The sequence below is a fragment of the Phyllobates terribilis genome, unplaced genomic scaffold, assembly GCF_046119375.1.
Source record: "Phyllobates terribilis strain yellow unplaced genomic scaffold, ASM4611937v1 Scaffold_1__5_contigs__length_1240528914, whole genome shotgun sequence".
NCBI lineage: Eukaryota > Metazoa > Chordata > Amphibia > Anura > Dendrobatidae > Phyllobates > Phyllobates terribilis.
This window is the reverse complement of record NW_027362761.1, coordinates 719,780,980-719,807,551: the sequence shown is the minus strand read 5'-3', so window position 1 is coordinate 719,807,551 and position 26,572 is coordinate 719,780,980. Positions and strand designations below refer to the sequence as shown.

The window sequence follows — 26,572 nt, the reverse complement described above, 5'->3', positions numbered from 1 at the left end:
GTGAAAAACTAGGCCGGAATGAACCCTAATTTTACATGTTTATCACCTGGAAACCACATTTTTTTTCTGGATTAGCAGTTGGTGATGATACATGGATCAATAAATAGATTGCTGTAACTGATAGAAATATATAGATTAACTTATATTTTACTATTTGTTTGGTCGTATAATATAATACGGTCTTTCTGATATAACATCATATACCTTTCCTAAGCAATAGGATATTGTACAAGTGGAAGCAGCATTTTGATGTTCACGGCTGTATAACAACATATTTAAAAGTTTTCTAGTTTCAATTATTCAATATATCTGGGGCATATCTCGAATTTTTAGTCTAGGGTTAAATGTAGCTGGCCTCATCTATAGTTTTTAATTGTCCTAAATTTTGTGTGGTTTTCAAAAACAAGGCAAAAGTGATTGTGTATAAGTGATATATGAATGACAATATCAGTAGAGTGTTATAAATGCAACACCATTAAAGTGGATTTAACATCATTCTACTTAAAGTGCTTGTACCAAGTTTATGGGCATTACCAAAATTCGACAAAAATTTAGAAAAAATCTGCAATTGTCAGACTTTGAATTTTATGGCCATAAATGAAGTAGTCATTCCGCACAAAATAGTTAATAAATAAGATTTATCATACAGTATGACTTACTTACATCTGTATCAATGTTGAGCACGGCAGGACTCAGAAGAAAAGGAGCATTATTTGACTTTTGAAGCACAAATTTGGCTGGAATAGTTTGTGGATGCAATGTCACATTTTCAGAGCTCCTAAAGTGCGGAAACAGCAGAAACCCTCCACAAGTGACCCTATTCTATAAACTACACCCACCCTAAGTTCATTTAGGGATGTGGTGAGCATTTTCAACACACATGTGCTTCACAGAATTGTAAGACATTTGGCCATTGCAAATAAAAAACAACTTAAAAAAAAAATTTTGCTTTAGCCCCCTGTTTCATTTTCACAAGGAGTATCACGAGATAATGGACCCACAATTTCTTGTGAGTACACCATTACCCCATACGTGATTGGAAACTACTGTTTAGTTACACTACATGAAAGAAAGAAGCATCATTTTGGAGTGCAGATTTTTCTGTAATGGCTTGACGTCACCACGTCGCATTTGCAGAGCCTCTGCGGACCCAAACAGCAGAACCCCTCCCAAAAGTTACCCCATTTTGGAATCTACACCATCAAAGAATTGATCTAAGATTATAGTGAGATAGTAGTTTTTTAAGGGTTTTACTGGTATTTGAATTGATAATGTGGTGGCATAAGTAAATTGTGCTGATTACATAATTGTAAGGGATTAAAAGGTGGTAAAATAACAGGGTAAATTAGGAATAAATTTAGTTAATCTTGTACATGTGGTACACTTTGAAACATCCTGTTATGTATAGGCCAAGCGATATCCTTTCTTATTGCTCCCTTGTAACACAATGCACTTTATTGACCACCATTTTCTCTTTGGTGCTTGCATCAGGGAAATGTTGTCCTGGTACAATATGGGCACTTTCAGTTCCAGAAGGACTGGGGCCCTCCCCTTATTGATTTCCATAGATAAAAGCTTTAATCGTGGTAGTCCACTTTTGGGGACAATTTTTTTCTTACTTAAATGTATGCAATTGGGGCTAAAAAATCATTTCTGCAATTGGGTTGCATGAAAAATGTGCCTATTATAGCCTCTTTATTAGGGCAGAGAAACACTGCCGTATTTCTCATTCGAGGATCGCATCATAAACCTCGTACTGATATGCACCTCTCCTGACCTGACCTTGACAGCTGCATAGAAATCCATCATGCTGTCATACTCAGGTCAGGAGAAGTACCAATAGGAGAGCTGTGCAGTCTGTGCGGAAAGCTGCACTAATAAATGCAGAAGAATAACCTAAATGACAGAAAATCATGTCCTCAACACATCTGTTAAAATAAAGATAATGTGGCCAACCGACTCTGCAGCCAGCAATAGATACTGTAGTGTGAGGTCACGGCCCCACTATCAGTATTTGGTCAGTATTCAGTCAGTATTTTTCTCAGGAGTGGGAGCCAAAACCAGATGAGGAACAATCAGAGAAAAGGTATAATAGAAACAAGTCACCAATTCTGCATTTATCATCCACTCCAGGTTTTGGCTCCCACTCCTGAGAAAAAATACTGACCAAATACTGATAAAGGCAAATTGTTAAAGGGAATCCGTCACCACATTTGACCTATCTAAACTATTAATATGGGCATACAGGTTATAGACTGCTGAGGAGAGTGATGCCTGTATGCCTCATATTAGATGACTTGTTACGGATAAATTATGATTTATCACTTTATGTAAATCACCTCTTCCAGACTATGGGGAGGACGCTGCCCGGAAGATAACTCTGCCTCCAGAGCTTATTTTACATGAAGGCAAGTTAGTAATGTTATATGTAACACATAACACATAATCACATATGCAGAGCTGTGTGTGATTATACCTGACACATCTGCAGGTCCCTCTCAGCTTCCATCTCACAGGCAGACGGGGCTGCAATTTTACTACAATACAGCAGAGCTCAGAGAGATGCAAAAAATATGTTTTCAAGAAGACAATTTTCATTTCTGCTGTTCTGTTAGTTACTTGTCTCACACTGGTAACTCCCCCTCTTATATAAAAAATAATCTCTGGAGTTATCTTCCAAGGCAACATCCTCCCCACAGCCTGGCAAACGTCATTTACATACAAGAAAAACATGGATTTCTCTGGAATAAGACATCAGATAGCAGACATCAAGGTATCATTTTATTCAGCTCCCTATGCCCTACATGCCGATATAGATGGTTTAGGAGGGTTGATCCTACTGACAGATTCGCCTTAATGAAGCTCAATTACAAAAATGATTTTTAACCCAAATTGCATGCATTTAATTAAGAAAAAAATTGTCCTCAATGGTGAACATCCCCTTTAAGTACTACCTCATGAGACTGTAGGAATGTGTCAGTCACATCTTGAAAGCATGTAAGCATTACACATTGCCATCTGGATGATATGCTTTTTATAGCGCACATTGTTTTCCACATGGCACTATAAGGCTTAAGGGCTTGATCAGAGAGATCAATTCCTCCCATGTTCTTATTGTACCCAAGGATGCAGTCTGGTTTTGGGGGATCTGTATAGAGACATCTTGTTTACGGGGCCAAGGGTGCTGTGCCATTTCATTTCTGTGTATTGTGGTCAAGATAAGGACATCTTGTCTTTATAACCGCAATCATACAGCCGTGTGTCAAAGTCTAAGACATTAAAACATTAAATATATTTCACTTTTTGCATATCTGTTTTAATATTTCAATTTGCCAACCATAGACCCCACAACTATACTGTGGACAATGGATGTGGTAGCATGAGAGAAAAAAATACAATACATGGCTAAAAATGTGGGTGCCCGTAGCAGGAGCAGCATCAGCACTGCTAGCTTCAACTGTCTGGGCAGTAATAGTAACAAATGTTGGTCATACTTGGCCTCCTTGACTTTGGAAAGCATATCAGTGGTGAAGAAGTGGAGGGCATGAGGGAATAAATGTCATATCACTAATCTCAGGCACAGCATAATGATGTACCCTCTGACAGCGGCATCATCAGCTTGAATAAATGTTCTACTCAGTCCACCTGTTACAACACCACAGCAGTTAGTGCTGTACATAAGGGTCCACAACACTTTTAGGGGCCAAGGAACATACTACACCATAACGTCTTCCAGTTGATTTATTGGAAAGATAAACAGTCAGCTTTTGTACTTGAATGACATGAGGCTTGAGGAGATAGAGAAGATTATTCCCACATCTAGTGGGAATCAGGCAGGGGACAAAGAGCTCAGGCTATTTTTCGCACAGATGCAACTGTTGACTGAATCAGGTATGACAAAAATAACAAGGATTTATGGACAAGACATGGGAACCAGACAGGAGCATAGAGTAGGTGATTTATCAGAAAAGGGGGGCCTCAGCAATAAACAGAAAAGGCATCACATCACTAAAAGATCATCTGGAGCAAAATCTGCCTGTTCTGCAGTAAGTTCTGGAGTAGATGATATTGCACTTGCTATTGGTGGAGGAGGCTCAACAGCGCCTGAAAGATCTGGTTACGGTAGTGGTGAGCAGGGGCAGACATACCGGCGGTGCAGAGGGACCCTTGCAGGGTGGATAATAATGAGGGCAATTTGGCCAGTTTCTCGAAGCTCGAGGCTCCCGGGGGCCCATGGCCAGATTGCCCTCATCCTGTGCAGCGGGCATGGAGCGATCCCTGCAGCTCCACTGCCTATAGGAGAGAATGGCAGCGGAACTTCAGGGATCCATCCTCTGCTTCCTGCCCGCCTGTGCTTTCTGTGTGACATAGACTCGAGCTGCTTGATGACGTCAGCAAGCAGCGCGCGCCTGTGTCAGGGAGAAAGTTCCTGGTGAGGATGATGCTTGCAAGGGAGCGGGCTGAGAGGTAAGTTGTTGTTTTTTTTATTTTATCCAATACACTGGGGCAATGATGGGGGGGAGAGCAATGATGAGGGTGATGGGGGGAAAGCAATGATGAAGATGATGGGGGACAGCAATGATGAGGATGATGGAGGGAGAGCAATGATGGGGGGAGAGCAATGATGAGGGTGATGGGGGAAAGCAATGATGGGGGGAGAGCAATGATGGGGGACAGTAATGATGGGAGAAGAGCAATGATGAGGGTGATGGGGGGACAGCAATGATGGGGGAGAGCAATTAAGGGGGCAGTAATGATGAGGATGATGGGGGAGAGCAATGATGAGGGTGATGGGGGGGACAGCAATGATGAGGATGATGGGGACAGCAATGATGAGGATGATAAGGGGGAGAGCAATAATGGGATGATGGGGAGAGCAATGATGGTGGACAGTAATTATGAGGATGATGGGGGGAGAGCAATGATGAGGATGATGGGGGCAGAGCAATGATGGCAGTGATGGGCGAGAGCAATGATGGTGTTAATAGGGGGAGAGTAATGATGGGGAGAGAAATGATGAGGGTGATGGAGGGAGAGAAATGATGAGGGTGATAGGGAGAGCAATGATGGGGATAATGGGGGGAGAACAATGAGGAGGAAGATGGGGGGAGCAATGATGGGGAGAGACCAATGATGGGAGTGTTGTGGGACAGCAATGATGGGGGGGTGTTGGGCAGCAAGGATGGGGGTGGTGTGCGACAGCAATGATGGGGGGTGTGGGACAGCAATGATGGAGGTGGTGTGGGACAGCAATAATGGGGGTGTGTGGGACAGCAATGATGGAGATGGTGTGGGAGAACAATGATGAGGGTGAAGGAGAGGACACTGAGGTGTGGTGTGGAAGAACAAAGATGGGATGAGAGCAATGATGGGGGTTAGGTGCATAGGACACTTTATAATAAATTGAAAGATGGGAGAAGACGCTGTCAGGGACTTGTAATGAATAGGGATGTGGCGGAGGATGCTCAGTACCTGATAATGTCTTCTCCCACCTCCAAAGTGTGGGGGGAGATACATGTATGTATACAATATATGTGACCTTGTTATTTTCTAACAAGGAGATCATCGCGACAAGACGAGTCATGGCTGGGAGATGTCGACATGAAGATCTGACCAGATGGAGAAGAAACAGCAGAAACCGACTCTGATCAGATGAAACGTCAGCAGTAAGTGCCCGGATGTAAATATTATTCTGTATCTGCACTGTGTGACTTGGAGTGATAATGTTATCGGTAAAATCCCTTAGGCTGCATTCTCACATTTGTGTGCTGTCAGATTTTTTTATTAGACAGCACACGGACTTGTAGAGTTTTATAGATTCATTCACACATCCATGAAAATCATGGATCTGAGAATAATATCTGTGAGGGTGAGAGAATGTCCTGTTCTTATCCGATTTTGAATGCGTCTGTAAAAGCCGGCAGCACACCGACACTGCACATGGATACAAGAATGTAGCCTTATTATTAGTGTTGAGCGAACATGCTCGAGATTGCTCGGTACTCGCCCGAGCATCACGCTACTCGGGATGTGCGGTGAGCACCGAGCATTTCCGGGTTACTCGGGCGGGAGATCGGGTTTCCGCCCTGCATGTTTGGATCTCTTTACAGAGCCAATGAACATGCAGGGATTGCCAGCCAGTCACTGTAATGACGCAGCCATGTTGGTTGTGGGCATTACATTGATTGGCTGGCCGCACAGCGTCACCTCGAGTATTTAAAACCCGGGTGCCGCCATCTTGGACACAGTCGCTCTGGATCAGACAGTGTAGGGAAAGCGCTGCTGAGCTAGGGAGAGATTTTTACTGCAAAATAGTTAGTGTAGGGTCTGTAAAGGCTGCCAAATCAAACAAACAGTCCTTCTCAGGACTAATATCCATCCCAAATATCAGGCAGGCATGCAGGCTGTATAGGAGACGCAGTGGTTATACCAGCAAACGCTGCATTACAGTCCTGTGTGCTCCTGTTGCTGAAATTTCTGGACTTAGCTCCAGGTCCTGGGGGGGCAGGAAAAATCCTTTTTTTTTCATCTAAATCCTCTTTTTTTTTTCCTCCTTCACACTGTACTAATACCCGTCTTATTTACCTTTTGGTGTCCCCCCCCCCAAACAAAAAAACTGTGACAGTTCAGACACAAATATATCTGTTTAAAATAGTCTGGTGCAGGACAGAGAAACAGAAGTGTGGTTTTGCAGTTCCATGGTTCAAACCTCTGTATTATCCACTTTTGGGCCATTTTTACCTAAAAAAAAACAGTTTAAGTATGTCGCTCACTGTTCAGCCGCAAATATATATATTGAAAAAAGTCTGGTATACACCAGTAAATTATAACTGTGGTTTTGCTGTTCCACTGTAAAAAATCTATGTATTATCCTGCTTTTGCCATTTTTAGCCGTAAAGAAAAACAGTAATAGTGTCTCCTGATTGTTCAGACACCAATATATCTGTTTAAATGAGTCTGGTATACACCAGTAAATTATAACTGTGGTTTTGCCGTTCCACAGTAAAAAATCTCTATTATCCAGCTTTTGGTATTTTTTCCGTAAAGAAAAACAGTAATAGTGTCTCCTGATTGTTCAGACACCAATATATCTGTTTAAAAGAGTCTGGTATACACCAGTAAATTATAACTGTGGTTTTGCCGTTCCACGGTTCAAACCTCTGTATTATCCACTTTTGGGTCATTTTTACCTAAAAAAAACAGTTTGAGTGTGTCGCTCACTGTTCAGCCGCAAAATATATATTGAAAAAAGTCTGGTATACACCAGTAAATTATAACTGTGGTTTTGCCGTTCCACGGTAAAAAATCTCTATTATCCTGCTTTTGGCATTTTTTGCCGTAAAAAAAAACCTGTAATAGTGTCTCCCTGATTGTTCAGACACAAATACACTGTGTTCCAAATTATTATGCAAATAATATTTTCTCAGATTTTCCAAAATTACCTATATGAATTGCAGTCATTGTAATTTTCCAGTCAAATAACTATTAGAGTACAATTGAAAGGTTTTTGTACAAACTGCCTATGATAACAGTACTCGTATATTTTTTAAAAAATAAAAAACTCAAAATGCATGTTCCAAATTATTATGCACAGCAGAGTTTTCAACCTTTTCATTTTAATAAAGAACAAAAAAATGGTCATTTTTTAAATTATAAGCATTAGCAGGTTATTACAAACTGAAATCAAACAGTTTTCAACTCAAAACTTTATTCTAGGTGATGTTACATTTGCACATAGGACCGCTTGTTCGAAAGGAGCTTCTGAACTCTCTCGTCCATTGAATTTGTCAGGTTTTGGATGGTTTCTGCTTCAATTGTTTTGCATGAGGATAGAATACCCTCCCAGAGCTGTTGCTTAGATGTGAACTGCCTCCCGCCATCATAGACACTCCTTTTGATGATGCTTCAGAGGTTCTCAATGGGGTTGAGGTCAGGGGAGCATGGGTGCCACACCATAAGTTTGTCCCCTTTTATGCCCATAGCAGCCAGAGATGCAGATGTGTTATGTGCAGCATGAGACGAGGCATTATGATGCATGAAAATGATCTTGCTGCGGAATGCACGGTTCTTCTTCTTGAACCATGGAAGGAAGTGCTGTTTGAGAAACTCAACATACATTATGAAGTTCATCTTTAACCCTTCAGGGATCCTAAAAGGGCAGACAATCTCTCTCCCCATGATTCCAGCCCAAAACATTACTCCACCTCCTCCTTGCTAGCGCCGTAGCCCTGTTTGCATGGGGTGTCCATCAACCAGCCATCCTCCACTCCATCCATCTGGACCATCGAGATCATTTCATGCATGATAATGCCCCGTCTCATGCTGCACATAACACATCTGCATCTCTGGCTGCTATGGGCATAAAAGGGGACAAACTTATGGTGTGGCACCCATGCTCCCCTGACCTCAACCCCATTGAGAACCTCTGGAGCATCATCAAAAGGAGTGTCTATGATGGCGGGAGGCAGTTCACATCTAAGCAACAGCTCTGGGAGGGTATTCTGTCCTCATGCAAAACAATTGAAGCAGAAACCATCCAAAACCTGACAAATTCAATGGATGAGAGAGTTCAGAAGCTCCTTTCGAACAAGGGGTCCTATGTGCAAATGTACCATCACCTAGAATAAAGTTTTGAGTTGAAAACTGTTTGATTTCAGTTTGTAATAACCTGCTAATGCTTATAATTTCAAAAATGACCATTTTTTTGCTCTTTATTAAAATGAAAAGGTTGAAAACTCTGCTGTGCATAATAATTTGGAACATGCATTTTGAGTGCAGTTTGAGTTTTTTATTTTTTTAAAAATATACTGTTATCATAGGCAGTTTGTACAAAAACCTTTCAATTGTACTCTAATAGTTATTTGACTGGAAAATTACAATGACTGCAATTCATATAGGTAATTTGGGAAAATCTGAGAAAATATTATTTGCATAATAATTTGGAACACAGTGTATATCTGTTGAAAATAGTCTGGTGTAGGTCCGAGAAATAGAAGTGTGGTTTTGCAGTTCCGTGGGTCAAATCTCTGTATTATCCTGCTTTTGCCATTTTTTGCTGTAAAGAAAAACAGTAATAGTGTCTCCTGATTGTTCAGACACAAATATATGTGTTGAAAATAGTCTGGTGCAGGCCCGAGAAATAGAAGTGTGGTTTTGCAGTTCCACGGGTCAAATCTCTGTATTATCCTGCTTTTGCCATTTTTTGCCGTAAAGAAAAACAGTAATAGTGTCTCCTGATTGTTCAGACACAAATATATCTGTTGAAAATAGTCTGGTGAAGGCCAGAGAAATAGAAGTGTGGTTTTGCAGTTCCACGGTTCAAACCTCTCTATTATCCACTTTTGGGCCATTTTTACCTAAAAAAAAAACAGTTTGAGTGTGTCGCTCACTGTTCAGCCGCAAATATATCTATTTAAAATTGTCTGGTATACCCCAGTAAACAATAACTGTGGTTTTGCCATTACCGGTAAAAAATCTCTATTATTCAGCTTTTGATATTTTTTCCGTAAAGAAAAACAGTAATAGTTTCTCCCTGATTGTTCAGATTGTTTAAAAGAGTCGGGTGTAGGCCAGAGAAATAGAACTGTGGTTTTCCTCTTCCACGGTTCTAAACTACTTTTTATTACCCTTTTTCCATTGATAGTGCGAGTGTAAGCTATTTTACTTTTTTTACAATGGGCAAGGCGCGTGGCAAGGGACGTGGAACTGGACGTTCTGGTGATGGTGCGTGCAGAGGACGGGGCCGTGGCCAAGGTGAAAATGTGCCACAACCAACAGCCACATCTTCTCGCTCCCACTTCTTGACCGAATTACTAGGGAAGCACAGAACAACACCAGTATTGCGAACTGATCAGTGTGAACAGGTTATTAATTGGATAGCAGATAATACTTCCAGTTACCTGGGCACCACCACCTCCGGTCTGTCTTCCACACGGTCAAATCTTAGTAGCCGTGAGTCTCGACCACATACTCCTCCTCACCCTGATGCTCCATCCTCCCACCATGCCGAGTGTCGTCAGACAGCAACTGATCCCACACTTGGACACTCTGAAGAGCTGTTCACTGGTCCATTTCCAGATTTGTGCCCCTCGCCTGCTCCGATTGAAGTGGTGGAAGAGAAGATCCCATGTAGCGATGCCCAAATATTTGAACTGCCACAGCCACAGGAAGTCGACGCTGGCAATTTGTCACAAGAGGTGGACGATGACGAGACACAATTGCCAGGAAGTGAGGAGGAGGATCGTGGTGCGCAAGTGGAAGAGGAGGAGGTGGTGGATGATCTAGTAACTGACCCAACGTGGCAGGAGGACATGCAGAGCGAGGCCAGCAGCACACAGGGTGAGGAAGGCAGAGTACCCCAAGAGGCAGGAAGAAGCAGTGTGGTAGCCGTACACAGAAGGCAGGCAACAGTTCTCCGTAACACCAACACGAGGGACATTGCCAGTACAACCTGTAGGTCTTCCAGAGTCTGGAATTTTTTTAAAGACTGCTGATAACCCCAAAAAGGCCATTTGTACCACCTGCGATGCCAGCATCAGCAGGGGTGACAAAACTACCAGCCTGACCACCACCAGCATGATCAGGCACATGGCAGCAAAGCACACGACTTTGTGGGGTGAACCCCAGGGTCCACGACCAGTGTCAGCGGGTGTCACCACTGCTTCTTCCGCTGTTGTGCGTGCAATAGAACCCCCTGTTGTGTGTGCAAGGCAATCCCCTGTCCATACTGCATGCAAAGATGCCCCCTCCTCTCAGTCTTCACTTGTTATGGCAGTTGCTCAAGAAACAGCATCAACGTCCACGTCCACGTCCCACCGCTGCATTCAATTGTCCATATCCCAGACCTTTGAACGAAAGCGGAAATTCGCAGCTAATGCCCCACAGGCCACAGTCCTAAATTCGCACATTTCACGACTGCTTGCGTTGGAAATGCTGCCTTTTAGGCTGGTGGAGACGGAATCTTTCCGCAACCTTATGGCGGTGGCCGTCCCTCGGTACTCGGTCCCCAGCCGACACTATTTTGCCCGGTGTGCCATCCCCGCACTACACAAGCACGTGTCCCAAAACATCTGCCGTGCCCTCAACAACGCAGTTACTGGGAGAGTCCACCTGACAATGGACACGTGGACAAGTGCTTGTGGCCTGGGATGGTACATCTCCCTGACGGCACACTGGGTAAACATAGTGGAAGCCGGGACCCAGTCGGACGTTGGGACGGAACACATCCTCCCCACACCGAGGATTGCGGGCCCTATGTCAGTCAGAGTTGCCCCCACAGTGTACAGCTCCTGCGCATCATCCTCCTCCTCCTCCTCATGTTCAGCCTCCATCTCAGATATCTCCACATCAGTTACAAGCTGGAAGCACTGCAGTACTTCCTCCACCAAGCGGCAACAGGCTGTGCTGAAACTCATAAACTTAGGTGAGAAACCTCACACTGCTTGTGAGTTGTGGACAGCTGTGAAAGAGCAGGCAGATCTGTGGCTGACACCGCTAAACCTACATCCAGGCATGGTCGTGTGTGACAATGGCCGTAACCTGGTGGCGGCTCTGAGGCGAGGCGAGATCACACACGTACCATGCCTTGCTCATGTGCTTAACCTCGTGGTTTAGCGGTTTCTTAAATCGTACCCCGAGTTGCCAGATATGCTCTTCAAAGTACGCCGCCTGTCAGCTCATTTTCGCAAGTCGGCTACAGCTTCCGCCGCCCTTGCTGTGTTGCAGCAGCGTTTGCAGCTTCCGTCACACCGACTGGTGTATGATGTCCCCACACGTTGGAACTCTACCCTCCACATGTTGCAAAGGATTTGTGAGCAGAAGAGAGCAGTTGTGGAGTACCAGCTGCAACAAGGCCGTCGATATTCAGGTCAGACTCTACACATAAGACCTCAGGAGTGAACCTGGATGTCTGACATATGTACCATCTTGAAAAACTTTGAGGAGTCCACCAAGATGGTGAGTGGCGATGACGCCATCATTAGCGTCAGCATTCCACTTGTCTGTCTTTTGCAACGCTCTCTGCAGAGAATTAAAGAGGAGGCATTGCAGCCAGAGTATGATGAGATGGATCAAAAAGCCGTAGCGGTCGATTACACACAGCCCAGCCTCATCTCATCCCAACGTGCATTGGGGGACAATGAGGGAGAGGAGGAGGAGGAAGAACAGGAGCTTGTATCATGCGCTGTAGACGGTAGTAACTGTACAACTGTCATACCGTCGGTTCAGCATGGGTTGCCTGAGGACAGGGGGAGGAGGAGGAGGAGAGCATGGTCAGTCGTCATCTTGGTGAGGACATGGAAGTCTTGCCCGTTACCAGTCTGGCTCGCATGGCTGACTTTATGTTACGCTGCCTTAACCGTGACCCTCGCGTTGTCAAAATGTTGGGTGACAGTTATTACTGGTTGGTGACACTTTTAGACCCCCGCTACAAGGAGAACTTTCACTGTCTTATTCCTGAGGTGGAGAGGTCTACAAAAATGGGGCAGTACCAGAAGGCCCTTGCTGCAGAACTGTTAAAAAAAATTCCCATCTGAACATGCTAGCGGCAGGGGTCACAGTTCGTTGCCCAACCAAGGCGTACATGCGAGAGAGACGCAACTCCAATCCAGCAGAGGCATGGGAACACTGTCAACGTTCTGGGACAGTTTTCTCAGACCCTCCCTTCGGACAGACCCTGAGGCGCAGGGTACTCTCACAAGGAGTGGAATGTTTCAAAAGATGATGAGGGAGTACCTTGCCGACCGTACAAGCATCCTCCATGATTCCTCTATGTCTTTTAATTATTGGCTATCCATGCTGGACACTTGGAATGAACTCGCTCTGTAAGCCTTGGAGGTCCTGGCCTGCCCTGCCGCTAGCGTGTTATCGGAGTGTGTTTTTAGTGCCGCTGGGGGAATTATAACTGATAAGTGCACCCGCCTGTCAAGTGACAATGCTGACAAGCTGACCCTTATCAAAATGAACAAGGGCTGAATTGGGCCAGACTTCTCATCACCACCAAATGACAGCAGAGTAACATAAAGTAAAATCCACTGTGTTATTTCAGGAGGTGTATTCACATGCACCGCTTCAAACCCACACATGGGTATACGCTTTCTCATTTCAGCTCTTTTATGTTCTTCACCTTATCCTCAGCCTTCACCACCACTATACCACCCGGGTGACCGTGGTCCGTGTTGCCATTATTGAAAGTTCCTCCGTCCTTATTTTTGTCAGCTTTTGCTTGGAAGGCATAAGCAAAGACTGTGGGAGACCCACTCCCCAATAATGGGAATAATATTTTTAAGATGCTGTACTGGATGGCTCTTGTAAGGGGGATTAAAACCATCTTGTTAAGCTACTGGGACCTCCACGTCTCTTCCAAGGGGCATTAAAACCATCTTATTAAGCTACTGCGACCTCCACGTCTCTTCCGTGGGGCATTAAAACCGTCTTGTTAAGCTACTGGGACCTCCACGTCTCTTCCGAGGGGCATTAAAACCGTCTTGTTAAGCTACTGTGACCTCCACCACTTGTCCAAGGGGCATTAAAACCGTCTTGTTAAGCTACTGCGACCTCCACGTCTCTTCCGTGGGGCATTAAAACCGTCTTGTTAAGCTACTGGGACCTCCACGTCTCTTCCAAGGGGCATTAAAACCGTCTTGTTAAGCTACTGCGACCTCCACCACTTTTCCAAGGGGCATTAAAACCGTCTTATTAAGCTACTGGGACCTCCACGTCTCTTCCGAGGGGCATTAAAAGCATCTTGTTAAACCACTCTGAACTCCACAGCTCTTCCAAGGGGCATTAAAACCATCTTGTTAAGCTACTGTGACCTCCATCACTTTTCAAAGAGGCATTAAAACCATCTTGTTAAGCTACTGCGACCTCCACATCTCTTCCTTGGGGTATTAAAACCGTCTTGTTAAGCTACTGGGACCTCCACGTCTCTTCCGAGGGGCATTAAAACCGTCTTGTTAAGCTACTGCGACCTCCACCACTTTACCAAGGGGCATTAAAACCGTCTTGTTAAGCTACTGGGACCTCCACGTCTCTTCCGAGGGGCATTAAAAGCGTCTTGTTAAACCACTCTGAACTCCACAGCTCTTCCAAGGGGCATTGAAATGTTATTTTTAATTAACTCTAACCTCCACGACTCTTCGAACGGGCATTGCATTTCCTCCTAATTTTTGGCAGCTTTTGCTTGGAAGGCATAGGCAAAGACTATGGGAGACCCACTCCCCAATAATGGGAATAATGTTTGTAATATGCTGTACTGCATGGCTCTTGTAAGGGGCATTGCAAGTTCCTCCGTCCTAATTTTTGGCAGCTTTTGCTTGGAAGGCATAAGCAAAGACTATGGGAGACCCACTCCCCAATAATGGGAATAATGTTTTTAAGATGCTGTACCATATGACTCTTGTAAGGGGCATTAAAACCGACTAGTTAAGCTACTGCGACCTCCACCACTTTTCCAAGGGGCATTAAAACCGTCTTGTTAAGCTACTGCGACCTCCACCACTTTTCCAAGGGGCATTAAAACCGTCTTGTTATGTCACTGTGACCTCCACCACTTTTCCAAGGGGCATTAAAACCGTCTTGTTAAGCTACTGCGACCTCCACGTCTCTTCCTTGGGGCATTAAAAGCGTCTTGTTAAGCTACTGGGACCTCCACGTCTCTTCCGAGGGGCATTAAAGCCATCTTGTTAAACCACCCTGAACTCCACAGCTCTTCCAAGGGCCATTGAAATGTTGTTTTTAATTAACTCTAACCTCCACGACTCTTCGAACGGGCATTGCATTTCCTCCTAATTTTTGGCAGCTTTTGCTTGGAAGGCATAGGCAAAGACTATGGGAGACCCACTCCCCAATAATGGGAATAATGTTTGTAATATGCTGTACTACATGGCTCTTGTAAGGGGCATTGCAATTTCCTCCGTCCTAATTTTTGGCAGATTTTGCTTGGAAGGCATAGGCAAAGACTATGGGAGACCCACTCCCCAATAGTCGGAATAATGTTTGTAATATGCTGTACTGCATGGCTCTTGTAAGGGGCATTGCAAGTTCCTCCGTCCTAATTTTTGGCAGCTTTTGCTTGGAAGGCATAGGCAAAGACTATGGGAGACCCACTCCCCAATAATGGGAATAATGTTTGTAATATGCTGTACTGCATGGCTCTTGTAAGGGGCATTGCAAGTTCCTCCGTCCTAATTTTTGGCAGCTTTTGCTTGGAAGGCATAAGCAAAGACTATGGGAGACCCGCTCCCCAATAATGGGAATAATGTTTTTAAGATGCTGTACTGTATGGCTCTTGTAAGGGGCATTAAAACCGTCTTGTTAAGCTACTGCGACCTCCACCACTTTTCCAAGGGGCATTAAAACCGTCTTGTTAAGCTACTGTGACCTCCACCACTTTTCCAAGGGGCATTAAAACCATCTTGTTAAGCTACTGCGACCTCCACGTCTCTTCTGAGGGGCATTAAAACCATCTTGTTAAGCTACTGTGACCTCCACGTCTCTTCCGAGGGGAATTAAAACCATCTTGTTAAGCTACTGTGACCTCCACCACTTTTCCAAGGGACATTAAAACCATCTTGTTAAGCTACTGTTACCTCCACCACTTTTTCAAGGGGCATTAAAACCGTCTTGTTAAGCTACTGCGACCTCCACCACTTTTCCAAGGGGCATTAAAACCATCTTGTTAAGCTACAGCGACCTCCACGTCTCTTCCGAGGTGCATTAAAACCGACTTGTTAAGCTACTGTGACCTCCACCACTTTTCCAAGGGGCATTAAAACCGTCTTGTTAAGCTACTGTGACATCCACCACTTTTCCAAGGGGCATTAAAACCGTCTTGTTAAGCTACTGCGACCCCCACCACTTTTCCAAGGGGCATTAAAACCGTCTTGTTAAGCTACTGCGACATCCACGTCTCTTCCGAGGTGCATTAAAACCGTCTTGTTAAGCTACTGCGACCTCCACGTCTCTTCCGAGGGGCATTAAAACTGTCTTGTTAAGCTACTGCGACCTCCACGTCTCTTCCGAGGGGCTTTAAAACCGTCTTGTTAAGCTACTGTGACCTCCACCACTTTTCCAAGGGGCATTAAAACCGTCTTGTTAAGCTACTGTGACCTCCACCACTTTTCCAAGGGGCATTAAAACCGTCTTGTTAAGCTACTTTGACCTCCACCACTTTTCCAAGGGGCATTAAAACTGTCTTGTTAAGCTACTGCGACCTCCACCACTTTTCCAAGGGGCATTAAAACTGTCTTGTTAAGCTACTGCGACCTCCACCACTCTTCCAACGGGCATTGCATTTCCTCCTAATTTTAGTCAGCTTTTGCTTTTCAATGCAAAGGCGAACACTAAGGGAGACCCACTCCCCAATAATGGGTAGAAGGTTTTTAGTACGCTGTAATCCACGTCTGTTTCAAGGGGCATTGCAGTTCCTCATAATTTTTGGAAAGCCTTCCATTCACTGCTTAGGCCAACAGTGCACAGGAGACCCAGTTGCTATAAATGGAAAAAATGGTTTAGTTAAGGCCCTCTGACCTCCATGTCACTTCCAAGGGGCATAGGAGTGCTTCTAAATTTTTGGTAGGCATTGCACTCACTGTATGCCCTATAACTGTGTAGCCGAACCGCTCCTTTTGGTACAGAAACATATCCTACAAGACATGTGTGGTTGACTGTCCTGATATTGATGTGAATGGTCCCTGTTCCTCCTGCTCTTTCTCCTTTGCCACCACCTCATCCATCATTTATCACCTGAAGCTTTGTTTTAACGTGAGTCATAGAACTGGGATAGTAGCAGGAAAACATCCAGCAATCTTCAGAGCAGGTAAGATATGCGCCAAAACGTTGACCACCTCAGGCCTAGCCACTACTACATACATGCGCTTGCATTCCAAGAAAACAAAGCAGATGCTAACTTCTATCATAATGCTCCTCACCTTGGCACTCTCAACTCCCCTGATGGAGAAGCCAGGGCCCACGGGAAGAGTCTGGTTCTCTGGTGGGCTTGTCCAATGCTGCCCTAAAGCAGGCCAGGCTAAGAAAAGTGTGTGGGAAGGTAACAGGAGAAATAGGGGCGGCTGGGGACCGTTTATGGACACCCGGCCGCCCCCAGGTGGCTGGGGACCGTGTCTGGACACCCGGCCGTGGGGCGGCTGGGGACCGAGCATGGACACCCGGCCGCCGGGCGGCTGGGGACTGAGTATGGATACCTCGCTGCCGAAGCAGCCATGAGGTAGTGGCCAGCTTCGGCCTCCTCCAAACTAAAAGGCCCCATTTCAAGTGAAAGCTAGCAGTATGGTATTGCAGCCTGCGGGTGGGTGGGTGGTTGGTTGGCTGCATATTAGAGCTTGCATTGCAAGGAATGGGGGAGGTACAATTGAACACTGCCCTGGGGCAAGGACTTGCACGGGGATAGTTGCAAGTCTGCATCTTCTGATGTGGCAAGGATCACTTCTGATGGGCACACTTTTAGGCAGTGACCTGGGTGTCAGAGATGCTTCCAGGGGTCTTTCTTATGCTGTTCCCATGTCTTTCCAGCACTGTATGCATGTGTCACACAGCACATGGCCAGATAAGATTGTAAAATGTTAAAATGACATTTCCCGGTGAATGCATTTGTCACGGTTGAAAGCAATACAAAAGTGCAAAAATGCATAAAAAATGCTACTTGTGAACATAGCCCAAGGTGTGGAGGAGTATTTTTTGGGGGGGTTATTTATTTTACCTTATACACAAGTCTTTACCCTGGAAAGGAATTTCCTTAACATATTTCACAGGAAAGCAGTTTCAGTTTCGTTTTTGAACGTTTTATTGTGAGCCCTTAAAAGTGGCTTAATACCTCTGACCACGTGGATGACAGCAGTGACCTGGGGGTCAGAAATGCTTCCTGGGGCGATCCCCATGCTGTCCCCATGTCATTTGAGCACTGTCACTATCGTTTTGGGCACTTGTTAGGCTTTTAAAAGACTGCCGGGGGTGCCGCCGCAAAAATGCTCGGGTCTCCCATAGACTAACATTGGGCTCGTTGCTCGGGTCGAGCACCCGAGAATCACGGTGAGCTCGGCCCGAGCTTCGAGCACCCGAGCATTTTAGTGCTCGCTCAACGCTACTTATTATGTATAGCACAATCCCTTAGTACATAGACAATGTAAGGTATATATACAGTTATATGAAAAAGTTTGGGCACCCCTATTAATCTTAAGCTTAATGTTTTATAAAAATTGGTGTTTTTGCAACAGCTATTTCAGTTTGATATATGCAATAACTGTTGGACACAGCAATGTTTCTGCCTTGAAATGAGGTTTATTGTACTAACAGAAAATGTGCTATCTGCATTCAAACAAAATTTGACAGGTGCATAAGTATGGGCACCCTTATCATTTTCTTGTTTTAAATACTCCTACCTACTTTTTTGTGACTTACTAAAGCACTTTTTTTGGTTTTGTAACCTCATTGAGCTTTGATCTTCATAGGCAGGTGTATGCAATCATGAGAAAAGCTACTTAAAGTGGCCACTTGCAAGTTGTTCTCCTGTTTGAATCTCCTCTGAAGAGTGGCATCATGGGCTCCTCAAAACAACTGTCAAATGATCTGAAAACAAAGATTATTCAACATAGTTGTTCAGGGGAAGGATACAAAAAGCTGTCTCAGAGATTTAACCTGTCAGTTTCCACTGTGAAGAACATAATAAGGAAATGGAAGAACACAGGGACAGATCTTGTTAAGGACAGAAGTGGCAGGCCAAGAAAAACTTCAGAAAGGCAGAGAAGAAGAATGGTGAGATCAGTCAAGGACAATCCTCAGACCACCTCCAAAGAGCTGCAGCATCAACTTGCTGCAGATGGTGTCACTGTGCATCGGTCAACTGTACAATGCACTTTGCACAAGGAGAAGCTGTATGGGAGAGTGATGCGAAAGAAGCCGTTTCTGCAAGCACGGCACATACAGAGTCGGCTGAGGTATGTGTAGCACCCTGAGGACTTGGCTGCTACAGGGGTATTGCACCTCACTCCAGAGGTGTGGTATTCCACTCCCGGGTAAGGATGGAGTGTGGGACTGAGCTCAGTAGGCTGCATGCACTACATACATCCCATTTCCGGGGGACAGAACTACGGTACTCCCACCAAGTAAATGTGCAGGTACGACAGCGTCTGTCCCTGGCTGGAGTGGGAGGGGGGGTGGAACATCCCAGTAGTGTAGGGGCAGATAGGGGAGGGGCTCTGGGCATAGAGATAGTAGCCCATTGGGTGCTGGTCACCTGGGCTCACACATAGAGGGAGTATATATGGTGGGCACCATCTTAGGACAGGGTCAGTCAGTCAGTCTGAGGAGAAGCTGAAGGAGAGTTCAGCCAGGAGGGCTGACTAGGAGCTGTGGCTCTGGCTGGGCCCAGCTCCAGGGCCAGGTTTGTAGTGGAGAGGAAGAAGGAAGGCCCAGAGACGCAGAAAAGAGGGAACCCTAAGATCCCAGAATTAAGCCAAAAGGGTGAAGGGTTGGCAGAAGAGGGCACCGGATCCCAAGCTGGCGGAGGCAAAAGTAACCCTTAACCAGGAACCGGAGGTCGTGGTCAAGTTTTGCCACGACCCTCACCACATCCACCAGGAAGGTACACCAAGAGTAGGGTCAGGAAAGCCAGAGAAGGTTTTACCGTAGAAGGCCCAAGGGAACCGGACAAAGGTGGATCCCTGGTGGGGACGGCCAGGAGAAAGAGAGTGAGAGGGAAGCTCAGGACCACGCTCCGGAACTGCCTGGGGGTTAGCCGAGTCCCGCACCTGGTGAATGCAGTACGGCTCGGGTGGTCACTCCCGGCCGAAGTGACTAAAGCAACATCAGTGAGTAAAAACCCTGAAACTGCATCTCACGTCTCTGACTCTCCTTTCTGCACTATCACTACCTCCATCATCCGCACCAGCTGCCCTGAGGCCATACCCCTCCCGTTGGGGGTTATACCACCATTGCTGCACACATACTACCGGCCTCAGCGGACTGTTCTGCAGCGGCGGCCTTGTGACCGCAAATCAACAGGTGGCGTAGTCGACACTGAAACAACATCTACCAAGACTGCCACACTCTTAGTTTGACCACCCTGGGCACGGACCGGGTCACCGCCACAAGGACTACTACCCCTATCTAGATCCGGCTCCGGGTATCCCTTGAACATGGCCCAGGGGGCGCGTCATATGCAAAAGCACATTTGGAGAAGCCAATTTCTTTTTGGAAGAAGGTCCTGTGGACTGATGAAACCAAGATTGAGTTGTTTGGTCATACAGAAAGGCATTATGCATGGCGGCAAAAAAACACAGCATTCCAAGAAAAACACTTGCTACCCACAGTAAAATTTGGTGGAGGTTCCATCATGCTTTGGGGCTGTGTGGCCAATGCCGGCACCGGGAATCTTGTTAAAGTTGAGGGACACATGGATTCCACTCAGTATCAGCAGATTCTTGACAATAATGTTCAAGAATCAGTGATAAAGTTGAAGTTACGCAGGGGATGGATCTTTCAGCAAGACAATGATCCAAAACACCGCTCCAAATCTACTCAGGCATTCATGCAGAGGAAAAATTACAATGTTCTGGAATGGCCATCCCAGTCCCCAGACCTGAATATCATTGAACATCTGTGGGATCATTTGAAGAGGGCTGTCCATGCTCGGCGACCATCAAACTTTACTGAACTGGAATTGTTTTGTAAAGAGAAATGGTCAAAAATACCTTCATCCAGGATCCAGGAACTCATTAAAAGCTACAGGAAGCGACTAGAGGCTGTTATTTTTGCAAAAGGAGGATCTACTAAATATTAATGTCACTTTTCTGGTGAGGTGCCCATACTTATGCACCTGTCAAATTTTGTTTGAATGCAGATTGCACATTTTCTGTTAGTACAATAAACCTCATTTCAAGGCAGAAACATTACTGTGTCCAACAGTTATTACATATATCAAACTGAAATAGCTGTTGCAAAAACACCAATTTTTATAAAACATTAAGCTTAAGATTAATAGGGGTGCCCAAACTTTCTCATATAACTGTATATACTGTATATAGTTGTGTGACTATATATGTATATCTGTGGCTTTGTCACAAGAAAAGGAGGGGGGCCCATGCACATTTCTTGCACAGGGTCCCCAAGCTGTCAGTGTCCCCCCCTGGTGGTGAGTCATACGTGCTTGCATTTTGTGTGTGGGAGTTCTTTTGCACATTGATGCTTGATGATTCTTTTACAGTCTGCTGGCTGTGTAAGAGGAAAATAAGACATGGACGTCCTAGCTCATATAGGCTCCTCCCCCTTCTCCTCATACTTGTCTTTCTGTTAGTCAGACCCTACCTTTCCATAGTACTTGTTCGGTGTCATCAACGTCATCCATGACTACTTTATATCGTAATCCGAGTATGCCTCCTCTCTCTTCTCCGGCGCACCAAAAGATATAAGTATCTGATTGTGTCAAGAAAACAGACATACACTAACTCATCCACCATCTAAACTCTCACCTGGTCAAGTTTCTCGTGCTGTAGTCAGTGCCGTATCACCTTGTGGAGTTGACTACCTATTGAGAAATGAGTGCTTATGCTTAGATTCGCTGGAAGATAACTCAATACCATCATTTCTTACAAAAAGGGGTGCCCGGTCTGTGCTGTCACATGTAGAACAAAGACCACATTCTCAACTTGTCTTTGAGCTCCAAAGTGCACTGCTCCCTAAACACTTAGATCAGCACATGCATAGGGACAATACATGATTTTAACAGCCCTGTGTGAATGTTTTAAGGGGCAGCAACAGCACTACCGCAGTGAGGACTAGTGAGAAAGACTATGCACTAGGATCTACCTTTGTTTTTACCATTAAGCAGTGGTTATAAGTCTCATCCTACACCTACTCCAGATCCTACTCCACAGACATGACCCTATCCCCAACAGCTAATGGGCCTAGCATTGCTTTCACACACCTCTCTCATTTATTTTGTTCATGCAAAGTATAACACTGTCAAGTGGTTTAATAGTTGGAAAGCATGGGGTACAAAAGCCATACAGCAGACGAGTTGCTGCTGTGCATCCAGCGGCAACTCTCACATTGTCTGACTCCCCTTCACCTGCAGCTGTGATTTGTCAAGAGCTCCCCATCAACTGGTTACCTTACAGTCTGACAAAGTAACTTACACTGCCTGCATGGCCCATGATTCTGAATTTATTTATACAACATTTCTTTCAGAAGTACAGACCAAAAGTTTGGACACACCTTCTCATTTAAAGATTTTTCTGTATTTTCATGACTATGAAAATTGTACATTCACACTGAAGGCATCAAAACTATGAATTAACACATGTGGAATTATATAGTTAACAAAAAAGTGTAAAACAACTGAAAATATGTCTTATATTCTAGGTTCTTCAAAGTAGCCAGCTTTTGCTTTGATGACTGCTTTTCACACTCTTGGCATTCTCTTGATGAGCTTCAAGAGGTAGTCACCGGAAATGGTTTTCACTTCACAGGTGTGCCCTGTCAGGTTTAATAAGTGGGATTTCCTGCCTTATAAATGGGGTTGGGACCATCAGTTGTGATGTGCAGAAGTCTGGTGGATACACAGCTGATAGTCCTACTGAATAGACTGCTAGAATTTGTATTATGGTAAGAAAAAAGCAGCTAAGCAAAGAAAAACGAGTGGCCATCATTACTTTAAGAAATGAAGGTCGGTCAGTGCGAAAAATTGGGCAAACTTTGAAAGTGTCCCCAAGTGCAGTTGCAAGAACCATCCAGCGCTACAAAGAAACTGGCTCACATGAGGACCGCCCCAGGAAAGGAAGACCAAGAGTTACCTCTGCTTCTGAGGATAAGTTTATCTGAGTCACCAGCCTCAGAAATCGCAGGTTAAGAGCAGCTCAGATTAGAGACCAGGCCAATGCCACACAGAGTTCTAGCAGCAGACACATCTCTTCAACAACTGTTAAGAGGAGACTTTGTGCAGCAGGCCTTCATGGTAAAATAGCTGCTAGGAAACCATTGCTAAGGACAGGCAACAAGCAGAAAAGACTTGTTTGGGCTAAAGAACACAAGGAATGGACATTAGACCAGTGGAAATCTGTGCTTTGGTCTGATGAGTCCAAATTTGAGATCTCTGGTTCCAACCACCGTGTCTTTGTGCAACGCAGAAAAGGTGAACGGATGGACTCTACATGCCTGGTTCCCACCGTGAAGCATGGAGGAGGAGGTGTGATGGTGTGGGGGTGCTTTTCTGGTGACACTGTTGGGGATTTATTCAAAATTGAAGGCATACTGAACCAGCATGGCTACCACAGCATCTTGCAGCGGCATGCTATTCCATCCGGTTTGCGTTTAGTTGGACCATCATTTATTTTTCAACAGGAAAATGACCCCAAACACACCTCCAGGCTGTGTAAGGGCTATTTGACCAAGAAAGAGAGTGATGGGGTGCTACGCCAGATGACCTGGCCTCCACAGTCACCAGACCTGAACCCAATCGAGATGGTTTGGGGTGAGCTGGACCGCAGAGTGAAGGCAAAAGGGCCAACAAGTGCTAAGCATCTCTGGGAACTCCTTCAAGATTGTTGGAAGACCATTTCCGGTGACTACCTCTTGAAGCTCATCAAGAGAATGCCAAGAGTGTGCAAAGCAGTCATCAAAGCAAAAGGTGGCTACTTTGAAGAACCTAGAATATAAGACATATTTCCAGTTGTTTCACACTTTTTTGTTAAGTATATAATTCCACATGTGTTAATTCATAGTTTTGATGCCTTCAGTGTAAATGTACAATTTTCATAGTCATGAAAATACAGAAAAATCTTAAAATGAAAAGGTGTGTCCAAACTTTTGGTCTGTACTGTATATCCACTTGAGGCTGATGGTGGCTATGACGTGAAAATTGTCTGCTCATTTCAATTATTCTTACATGGCAAAGAAAGCCTCATTGGCTTTGCAAAAACAACAGTCTACCAGAGTGCCTGATTTGTGGCATCACATATGTTGGAGCACCTTTATGAGGACCGTAAAATGGGGTTACTTTGTGATCTATCATTGGCAGCTGTGTGTCGCTTACAGAAGCCCTAAAAGAGGTGTCAATGTCTCTCAGTAGGGACAACTGTAAGATAAACAATGTCATCACCCTCATATTTATCCTGGAAAAAACACTCACCAGAGTGCAAGAAGGGATTGAGGAAAAACAGTAACTCTGATATGTTCATCGATGCCTGCTATCTGTTGGGGACCCGCAAGGTCCATGTAACATGCTGCAGGATTTGGAGGAGGAGCAGCAGCAGGTGCATGTGGAGGGAGACATTGATTTTACACATAAAAATTACGGGGCTGACAGTCAAAGTAAAAGTAACGACAAAACTGGTCATGATAACCAACAATTACAGCAGGGTGATGACCGTGAACAAATGAGGCTTTGGTCATGCTGCCTGTGCCCGTGTTAGGGCAACAGAAAGTAGCTGAGGCAGAAGCAGGAACAACTACAGTATATTTGGCTTGATGGAGCAGATGTTTTATCTTGACGCACTTAAGTAAACAGAAACGCAACTTCTGAAAACCATATTCAGTTGTACGAAGACTGTGTCCTTTCTCATGCAGACACCCTGTGATTTCTGTCTCACCAGCATGGACCAGTGGCAAGAACTGCCAAGTTTTCTATGGACGTATTGTCATGTCCAGCCTACAGTTTACTCTAAGAGAGAGTATTCAGTGCAAGAGTGACGCATATCTACTTCCTGACTATAGTGTTTTATAGTGCTAGCTTGTACTATTGCTGGCCCTACACTGCCACACATCTTCTTGCCTGCCTTGTCATTTTTTCTAAGATGCAGCTTCTGCCACTGCCACTGCACAGCCATGCCAACCACACATCTCCTGGCCCCAAAACTTTCACACTGTCCCCACACAATAACATGGATGGTCACCACAGCCTTCCACACATTATGATGCTTCAACAATTTCCACCTACAATTAAAAAAATAAACTACTCACCTAGCCCTATTTCTGAGAGAGAAAGGGAGAATGTCCTATTAACTTGGCACAAACCCATTCTTTTAGGGACCCCATCACATTTGACGTGACTTTGAGGGGCCTTTAAGACAGAAAATACCGAAAAGTGACACAATTCTAAAAACTGCACCAATTAAGGTGCTCAAAATCACATTCAAGAAGTTTATTAACCCTTCAGGTGCTTCACAGGAATTTTGGGAATGTGGAAGAAAACAATGAACATTTAACTTTTTTTTCACAAAAATGTTACTTTAGACCCAATTTTTTTTATTTTTGCAGGGGTAACAGGAAACAATGGACCCTGAAATTTGTTGTGCAATTTCACCTGAGCACGCTGATACCCCATATGTGGGGGAAAACCACTGTTTGGGCGCACGGCAGGGCTCTGAAGGGAAAGAGTGCCATTTGACTTTTTGTAGGTAAAATTTGCTTGAATAATTAGTGGACGCCATGTCGCGTGTGTGGGGAGTACAATTGGGGGAGGAAAGTTAAACTTGATGGACCTAGGTCTTTATTCAACCTACATTACTATGTTACTTTGTTTGGGGTGTCCCTGATGCCTAACAGTGGAAACCCCCCACAAATTACACCATTTTGTAAACTAGACCCCTTAAGGAACTTAGCTTGATGTGTGGTGAACACTTTGAATCCCAAATGTTTCACAATAGTTTATAACATAGAGCTGTGAAAATAAAAAATAAAAAACTTTTTTCACAAAAATTGTCTTTTAACCACATTTTTTTTATTTTCACAAGGGTAAAAGGAGAAATACGACCCCAAAATTTGTTGTGCAGCTTCTCCTGAGTACGCTGATACCCCATATGTGGGAGAAAACTACTTTTCAGGCACAGTGCAAAGTTCAGAAAGGAAGAAACGCCATATTGGAGTTCATATTTTGCTGGGCTGGTTTGATGGTGTTCGTATGTCACATTGGCAGAGCCCCTAAGGTGCCAGAACAGCAGAACCCCCCATAAGAAACCCCATTTTACAAACTACACCTCTCACTGAATTCATCTAGTGGTGCAGTGAGTATGTTGACATCATATATGCCTCACAGAATTTTACACTATTGGGCGGTGAAGAAAGAATAATTACATTTTTACGACCAAAGTTTTGTTTTAGCCCCAAATTTTACATTTTCACACTGGGAAATGGGTAAAAATGGCACTAAAATTTGTTGCACAATTTTTGCTGAAGGTAGAAATACCCGATATGTACAGTACTGCTTAGCCACACGGTGAGACTCGGGAGGGACGAATCGCTATCTGCCTCCTGGAGCGCAGATTTTCCTAGAATAGTATGCAGACTCCATATACACAGCGAGGAATGGAAGGTGTCTTCCCTGTGTGAAAGAGAAATAAGGCCTTTTTGGACCATTCACTCTCTGAAATCGTACAGTGACTGTGGTCGGGTACCAAGAGGTCTAAGAGTGTTTAAAGAAATATCTCAATTTCGAGAGGACCTTGACTTCCAGAAGGAATGGGAAGCCATTCATTTGAAATGCTCCATGGACTTGATGCATCTAGTTCTTAAACGGAGCACATGCGGCTATTAAAAATGAGTTGGAAGCTGCTGAAACAGA

At 44.7% G+C, this 26,572-nt stretch overlaps 1 protein-coding gene across 1 annotated transcript in view; it reads left to right on the top strand.

Moving 5' to 3' along the window:
• Positions 1-26,572, top strand: part of SMIM24 (small integral membrane protein 24) — a 156,623-nt gene that overhangs the window by 571 nt on the left and 129,480 nt on the right. The gene's annotated exons all lie outside the window — the stretch shown is intronic.